Here is an 8,906-nt window from a genome sequence, read left to right as displayed (position 1 = left end):
TCATTCTTTACCAGGTTAATTCCTATATAATACAGAATTGTTTTCCTTTTGCAAATGGCTTATTATATCCTATTATTGTCTTGTTGGCTTTTGCTACTATAGAAAGAGAATATTGAAAAAGGAAAGAAAGAAAGAAAGAAAGAAAGAAAGAAAGAAAGAAAGAAAGAAAGAAAGAAAGAAAGAAAGGAAGAAAGAAAGAAAGAGTAAGGAAGAAAGGAAGAAACAAAGAAAAGAAAGAAAGAATATTGATTTTTGTAAGTAAAGAGAAGTTTTCTTTTTGAGTAAATTCTTATTCTGTTACCCTGGATAACTTCTTTTAAGATATATTCTCTATCGCCATTTTGTCCTATTCTTTTCCATTTTTATTATAATCTTCATGCTGGTTCTTTTGTATATTATCAATCTTCTTTAAATGTAGTCATTTAGCAAAAAAAGAAAATGGTACTGAGGCTTTGATTTGGGTTTTTAATTAACCAAATATTTTATTTCCATAGCCCTAAATTTGGATGTTAAAAAAGTTGATGTGACTCACAGGAGTGTTCTTAAGTCCCAACTCTGGGTGTTGTGATTCATATTTCCCCGGCTTCCCGGGTCCCAACTCCTCACTCTTTGCTTATGTGACTTCTGGCAGTCTCCCTTCACTCGAAAACAATATTGTAGATAAATGTCATTGAACTTCCAGGCAAAATGGTTGCCTAAACAGATATAGTCTCCTTCCCACCATCAATTCTGACAACTAGAAATACTGGGTTAATATGTTTTAATTCAAACCACATGTATCTTTTTTAACACGGTATTTTGATTTTATATCAGAAGTGTGGCATTGTCTAAGGACAAATATAATGCAAAGAAAACTTAAACTGGTCTCAATAGGTTTATTGTTAGCAATGTTGGTATAATCTGTAACTACCCTATGAATGAGAAGGCAATAAGTAAATATATTAAGGTTTTAGGAACCATCTTATTTAGGATTCTCCCTGAAGCAAACCCTGAGATGGTAATTCTAGTGAGAGTAGTTTAGTTGGAAAACACAAGCAACACTGGTAAAGAATGAGAAATTAATACTGGGAGGGGAAGGCATCCCATAAGGGCTGCGCTATTATGACACCAAGCTACCACAGTGAGGAATTAAAGCTTAATCCTGCAAGAAAACTCTGAGAATGCATGCAAAAGATACACCTCAGAATTGTCCACCTCTAGGAAAGAGGGAGCTCAAGTTTTCATATACCTGCTTATGAGAGTCACTAATTGAGGGCTACGCTCTAGAAATTGTTCATTCATTGGCATTTCCAATATATCATGTGCACAGGCAGCTCTCCACAGTTGCAGGGAAAAAAAGAAACTTAGTCACAGATGCAGATACTAGCAGTTGTAAATGAGCAGGATTTCTCAGAGACATGGATGGAGAACTGACTGTATCTACTGCAGCCCATCCCTTGCACTAATCAGATGTACTCTGTCCTCATGTTAATTTCACTTCATCTAGTTCCTGTTTCTTCAAAATGGTACCCAGTCACAATTCTGATTTAAAAAGAAAAAAAAAAACTTACAACTTAATATTGGTACAAGCTACTGTCTCAGCTGGCTATTGCAATCTGTCCCAAGGCCACAACTGATATTCATCATCTCCCTTTTCTAAAACACATTCTAGATTCTCCTTACTCATGAATAGCATTTCTACTCTTCCAGGTTGGCTGCTCAGTGGAGTAACCCATACCTTCCTACCTGAGAAGTCTGCACCTCTGGCTACCTGACTTTGTCAGGATACTGTTTCTGCAATTTCCTATTTACAGTAATCATTGGGTTTGAAGGCAAATTCAAGTTAATCTCCTAGTTCCAGATATACTTCTTGCTGTCTCACTATATAGCAGCAAACCTACCTCCTCATAATAATCAAGGTCAATCACTCCTGTAAACCTATCAACCCTTCATTCCCATCTAGTCTACTCATATGGGGAACCCAAAATGACTAGGCAGCTGCTGTGACTTGAAGATTAGTGGAATGTTACTTTGTTCCCTGGGAAACCAGACCTCAAATCCTACAAATCTTAAAGTTGTAGGAATAGAAAGCATACTTTCCCCCAAGTGGGTCACTTGGGGTAATGGTGTAAAGACAGTTTCTACTTCTATGCCTTGGATCTATGCATTCAATCTAAAGGAGATATAGAGTAGTGTATACTGTTGCAAAGAATATAACATCTTTAAAGGTAGCATCCAAAAACTCCAAGCAGATGCCTTTGCTTTATCTTTAAGGGGCCTTTTCAGCGTTCAGATTGGGGGCTTTAGGTGATAGATAGTGAGATCAGTAGATCCCACATATACTTACTCTTTACCATAAATCAGTTCCTTTGTCAAAAAAAAATTATATGAGATACCATAACTATAAGTCAGACACTCTGTCAATGGTGCTGACTAAGGCACTTTGGCAGAGAAAGTACACTAATAACTGGAATATGTATCAATCCAGTAAGAATAAATGGCTGCCACCTCTAGTTTTGGTGTCCTCAAAGTGTAGGACATACCAACAGCTCAGCTCTTGACACTACTGCTGACACTTTGAACATTTCACAATAGTGAGAGCCAGATTAGCCTCAGTAAGAGGGAGCCTAAGCTGTTGGGCTCATGTATCACCTGCATCCCTACCACAAGGCTACTCCTTTCATGGGCCCATTGTGCACACACTGGGATGGCCAAGAAGAGAGACTCACTAACTTCGCCCAGAAAAAAATCATCCTTTCCCTCTATTCAGTGTCTTCTCTGACGTGGATGACTTCTGGGAAGTACTGCTGTGAGATAAAAATCTACATACTTTGTTCCCATTCCTATTGATCCACATTCCTCTTTCCCACATCTCTTGTTAATTGATCTTCCAATTGCACTCTCTCCAGATCCCTAACCACCCAGCCTTTCAAGTACTGAGCATTTTCCTTACTGGTAGGAAATGGAAAGTATAATGGCTTTTTTACCTTGGTTGGGGTGTCTTGTCATCCCAAAAATCTCTAAAATCTCTAAAACTTTCATAATGCGGCAGGCCCTTAAATGTTTGTAAAATAAGTCTCCCACCCTCTAGCATGTGTCTTACCAAGGCATCTAGAGTACTTATGACTTCTCCAAACATCATGTCATCAGAAGGGTAGACCAACATGAGTTTTCTGAAAAATTTTCAGATAATTAAGTTGCCTTTACACTATGTTGTGATTGAGAGTAGGAGAGCTAACATAACTTGAACAAGTCCATGAATGCATATTTTTATGTCTTCTAAATGAATGTGAACTTCCTCTGACCCATTTTTCTGTCAGGGAATGAAAAGAACACATTCTCCAGATCATTTCCTAAACACCAAATGTAAGAGACTGTGCTGATATGTTCTGGTGAAGATACACATGCAGCACAGAGCTGGAATTGAGTTCTTGGTTAAGTTTTCAGGGGTCCACTTTGTCTGCTCTGATCCATCGTTTATTTTTCTTTCATAAGCAAGACTAGTGATGATGGTCACTTGAAACATATTTTCAGGGTGTTTCTTATCTCTGACATTCCATTTGGGATTCAGTATTTCTTCCGGTTTTCTGTCTCAGTTGGGAAGAAGGTGAGGAAAGTTCAAGGGCTTCCATTTGACCTTTCCTACCATGGCTGCTCTCACTCTATAGATCAGGTAACCAATGCAACAATTCTACCAGCTACTAAATATATTCATCGTGAGTATGAACCAAAGGACTAGGCAATGACCACAGAAGCCTTTGTACTCACTAAGAGGTGGACTTAGGCCAGGATCCCATTTTTGACTTCACTTACGAGTTTGCATTAGTTTGCTAGGGCTGTCATGACAAAATACCACAAACTGGGTGGCTTAAATTACAGAAATGTATTGTCTCATAGTTCCGGAGGCTAGAAATTCATGATCAAGGTGTCAGCAGGTTTGGTTCCTTCTGAGGTCTGTGAAGAAAAGATCTGTTCCAAACCTCTCTCCTTGGCTTATAGACAATCACCTTGTCCCTGGACCTCTCTACATCATCTTCCCTCTGTAAATGTCTGTCTCTGTATCCCCAAATCCCCTTTTTATAAAGACACCAATCATATTGCATCAGGGTTTACCCTAGTGACTGTACTTTAATTTAATAATCTCCATAAAATCCCTATCACCAAATAAGATCACATTCTAAAGTACAGATGGTTAGGACTCCAACATATCTTTCCTGAAGGACACAATTCAACCCAGAACAGACCTGAACTCTATACATACCCTCTCTAAAGGGATATCAGTGTCAAACCAGACACTATATCCACCAGCCCTGGAGAAGTATAGGTATTTCCTTTTACTAGTATATAACTACTCTCATAAAGGACTACAGATATTGTTAGGAAAAGATTTGGGAAATTATTGCTGTTTGTGTTTACTGAAGCACTGAAAAGTTCTTCATCAAGATAATTCATCATTCCCTTCAGTCAATGCTGAGTGTGAGAACAGCTTCAGATCTGGAAACTTGATAAGGGATCATGATTTTTTGTTTGTTTGTTTGTTGGAAGCCAACATGAACATTTGAAACACCTGCTCTTGATCTTTTTGCATAATGAGATACAACAATACCCTCATGGGTGCCCCCTCCAAATTGTCCTTAGTAAAAACATTGAGAATGAAAGTGTTCTTTTTCTTTGTAGAAAAGAAAAAAAACTATCAAGAGTAGTTTGAACCGTAGTCACTTTCTTCTGTCTTATAGATAATGATATAAATCAACCATCTTTTTATGCCTTGACAAACTGTCATACTACTTTCTAAGTTTGAATCAGCTTCTAGCATCTTATCCTTTCCACTTTTAATGTGATGAAATATCTCTGAGAATTCCATGAATGTAAAGCTTTCCACTAGCATCACTTTCTTAGATGTTTTCATCTTTTCTGTCATGACCAATTTTCTCATGTATGTCACTTGCCTTCACTAAGTTCCTCTGATTGCACATCTGGGATCTCCCTTTTTTTTAATTAAGCTTTTTTAAATTCCAGTGAAGTTAACATACAACGTTATATTAGTTTCAAGTGTACAATATATAGCAACTCAACATTCTATACATTACTCAGTAATGTGCTCCTTGTGGTACATATGGAATCTCAGCAGTGTCAATATTCCCATAGTCAGCTATTTCTTTTATAACCCCATTTACATTCAATTAGAATTTCACTTCTTGCATTATCACTTTAGTTTCTTTCCTGTACTTTGTAATGGCTAACTCCCTCTTTCAGTTATCCATTTTTATAAAATGTTACATGGCTTTCTTACTGGGAGATAAAGAGACAATATAACTATACATTTGTCATCTGGGCGTAAACTGAATAAAAGATGTTCAGTGGCCAATTATCTTTGGATTTTGCAAAAAAAATGGTACTGTCCTTGATCATGATGTGAATCTGTTATTTATGAAGTGCTCTGTGCACTGAATAGATAGAAGCAAAGTTTGTACTCTATGTAATTAATCACAGTTAATATACCTTGATAACTGAAATTTGAACTGTGTGGTTGGAGCACTGGTTTGTAACAGAACTAACTAAAATTCATGCATATTAGAACCATGTAAAGCAAGGACTTTAAAACCCATCTAACATGCCCACCTCTCTAAGTCTCTTAACTCCTCCTCCAGTACTTTGCCAAGGCACTTCCAGCATCTCTACCATCCAAATAGAAGATTATAACTGATTCCTGGTGTCCTTGACAGGATGTTAAATCCTGAGCCATGTGAGAACATTCATATCAGTAAACTCTTCCTTATCCAGACATATTTCGTAACTCCTGGCACAGCACTTTCAAGATTGATTTCTAGGCACATTAATAATATATTTCTACGTAGGTCCCGAAACTCATCTGGTGAATAGTACCTTTCTTCCCAGTCAGAGACAGTACTTCCTTAACTGGGCTACGCTGAGGATGAGTCTAGTTATTGGCTTACATACTTTAGGGACAGTTGGAGCCAATCTTGAGGTAAGTATACTTGTGAAACATCTGCCTCAGGTAAGGATTCTGTATACTGTCCAGGCAAGACAGAATTGGGAGTGGAGGTGACTACTATCCTCTGATAAGAGGAATCAGTAACTTCTGCAGGCCCAGGAGTTCAAGGATATCTTGAAGAGAAATTCAGTAGGTACTTCTGCAAGCTCAAGAATTCATGAAGATCTTAAAGAAGTTCAAGATTCTCAAGTCAATCCATTCTAGATATCATGGTCCCACTCTTTTTGGGTTACTAATTTTAGAAAGAGACTTGCCAGAGCTGCTATTCAGCCTGCTTTGTAATTCTACTACAGGAGAATCAGAATCCTGAAATTAATTTTCAATACAGGCTATCCTCTAGCTTTAGAAAATGAGAGCTTCCTTAAATACTGTCAAAGAGATTTTCTGACTTTCACAACTCCCATGGTTCAGGACTGGCTAGTTTGAGTGTGTGGTTTTGTTTTTTTCAGCACATCAATGCCCATTTAACAGCAAGTGACTAAATCCACAGTCCTTATAATTACCAATCCCACCATCTCTCAAATTCCAGATATACTGCATAAGACAGTGCATTACCCTGCACCTCATCCCATCCCAATTCCCCAAAAGACGAGTCTTAGTGATTATAATACTACAACATGCCAGAGTTTAAATCCACCCTACCTAACACTAGCTATGGAGTCTTTTACGTAATCTTAAGGTCAAGAGGTCCTATTCTAGAATCCATCTTGAAAATCTGCCTTGTAGTATAATTTCTGGCAGAAATTGCCTTAGTTTGGGATTCTCTGCCCTTCACAAGCAGACCCAAAAAGAAATAATCAAATGCAAATCTTTATTTTGGAGTTGCAGTAAACAAGGGGAGAACGTGAGCTAGGGAAGATGAGACTAAGTATCACAGCGGGTAACTGTGGAGTTTATGCTTTGGGGAATATCTTGGAAATGATATAAAATATATGCATCAGAATTATCTGACCTGAAGGCCAAAGAAGCTGGAATATTTATATACTTATTTTTCTCAGTCACTTGTTGAAAGCAGCTCCCAGGAGTTGTTCATTCCTCAGCAAGTCCAACCTGCCATGTTCACAAGGGAAAAATCTTTCTGTATCATAGAGAGCCTGCATCCACAGTGCTGGCAGTTAAGCTAGCCAGAAAACACAGTACTGAAAAGGCCTCCAGAATCTAAACAAGGCAATACAGCATCCACTATACAAGCCATCCCTGATCCCCAGAAAAAAACTGTGTATCTTGAATCTTGGTGCTGGGTAGAATTGAAAAGCAGTCTCACCATGAATCAGATTTAGAGAACTCCCTGGATTACCAGATCACCAAAGAAGGAGGAGCATTATTAGGTGGGGGTTATGACCTCAATTATATTCCCCCCAAATTACATGCTGAAATCCTAACTCCCAGTCCCTCAGAACGTGACTGTATTTGGAAGTAGAGTCTTTAAGGAGGTGATTAAGTTAAAATAAAGCCATAAATCCAATTTGGGTGTTGTCCTTATAAGAAGAAGAAATTTGGACACACAAAAAGACACCAGGGGCACACATGCACAGAGGAAAGACAATGAGAAAACACAATATGAAGGCCAATACGCAAGCCAAGGAGGGAGGTCTCAAAATATTCTGAACCTGACAATACTTTGACCTTGGACTTCTAGCCTAAATAATTATGAGAAAAATACATTTATACTGTTTAAGCCACCCAGTAGAGGTAACTTTGTTTTTGGGAGCCATACCAAACTAATATAGTTGGGATGGTTCAGTGATCCAGTGACAACATTCTCATGGGAGCAGAACCACAGGAAAATGATCCTTCCATCAGGGTCAACTCTATCCTGGATCAAGCAATTCCTCTACAAGTGCAATACAGCACTTTTCCTTGTGCTCCCTGCTCTCAGAACAAACAAAAGTTGTAAATTTTACTGTGCCTTCATTTGATAATGTAGAGGCCCATCTTCAGAAATGGGATCCAGTAGAAATGACACCACAGATAGTCTTGGTCATTTAAGTATGCCTGATTCACTACTCCTACCTGAATGGGACGTAGTTGGCCTAGGTTCTCATCCTCCATTGCATCCTTCAGTCAGAGGTAAGATGATGCAGAAGATACCAGGGGATAATTCCTGAGAAGAGGAACTTCTGTCCCTTCCTCTCCCCTGGAAAGCTAGTATGGGCCTTCCCAAGGATCCTCTCCCTATCCCAGCATACCCTCTATTGGAAATAAGAAATGTCTCTCCACCAAGCACTGGCTTTTGTCTTCTGTCTTATAACCTGAAAATAGAAATTAGTTAATCTAGCCTTCCTATTAGCCTACTTCTAAAGATCCAGGATCACAGAAAGGATCCTGTGCCTCATACAAAGTACTTTTTTTATTTTAGTTTTATCATTATTTGTTAAGTAAATATACGATAGCTTAAATGGAAATCTGATAAAATTATAATTCTTTTTTTATGTTTATTTATTTTGAGAGAGAGAGAGAGAGCAAGAGCAGGGGAAGGGCAAAAAGAGAAGGAGAGAGAGAAGCCCAGGCAGGTTCCATGCTGTCAGCACAGAGCAGGGCTCAATCTCACAAACTATGAGATCATGACCTGAGCTGAAATCAAAAGTTGGACACTTAACCAACTAACCCACACAGGTACCCTGGTAGAACTATAATTCTAAAAATAATGATTACTGCAATGTGAATCTTATAAGCCACTTTAATTTTGTATTGTAAATAGTGTAATTACAGTAAATTGGTTGTTTTTAACAAGTCCAGTAAAAAATTCAAACACACAGCAAGAATTTTTTGTCCTTCTAAAATAATTTTGAATTTTTTTTCTGTTTTTGATTTTACTGCTCTTAGTTAAGTGGCTATATAATAGTTTAAATAGAAACTTGATAGATTTATAATCCTTAAGGTATTATTTTATAAATACCTTGTAAAAATA

General features: G+C 37.9%; 1 long non-coding RNA gene across 2 annotated transcripts in view; it reads right to left on the bottom strand.

The window, feature by feature from the left end:
* Positions 1-358: 358 nt before the first annotated feature.
* LOC123596213 overlaps positions 359-8,906 on the bottom strand; it is a 111,058-nt gene continuing 102,510 nt past the window's right edge. For both annotated transcript variants that reach the window (XR_006711600.1, XR_006711602.1), the window contains one exon: positions 359-641. This is a non-coding gene — a long non-coding RNA (uncharacterized LOC123596213). The remainder of the gene's footprint in view (positions 642-8,906) is intronic.

The sequence above is a fragment of the Leopardus geoffroyi genome, chromosome A1 (genome assembly GCF_018350155.1).
Source record: "Leopardus geoffroyi isolate Oge1 chromosome A1, O.geoffroyi_Oge1_pat1.0, whole genome shotgun sequence".
Lineage (NCBI taxonomy): Eukaryota > Metazoa > Chordata > Mammalia > Carnivora > Felidae > Leopardus > Leopardus geoffroyi.
This window is presented reverse-complemented; position numbering and strand designations above follow the sequence as displayed.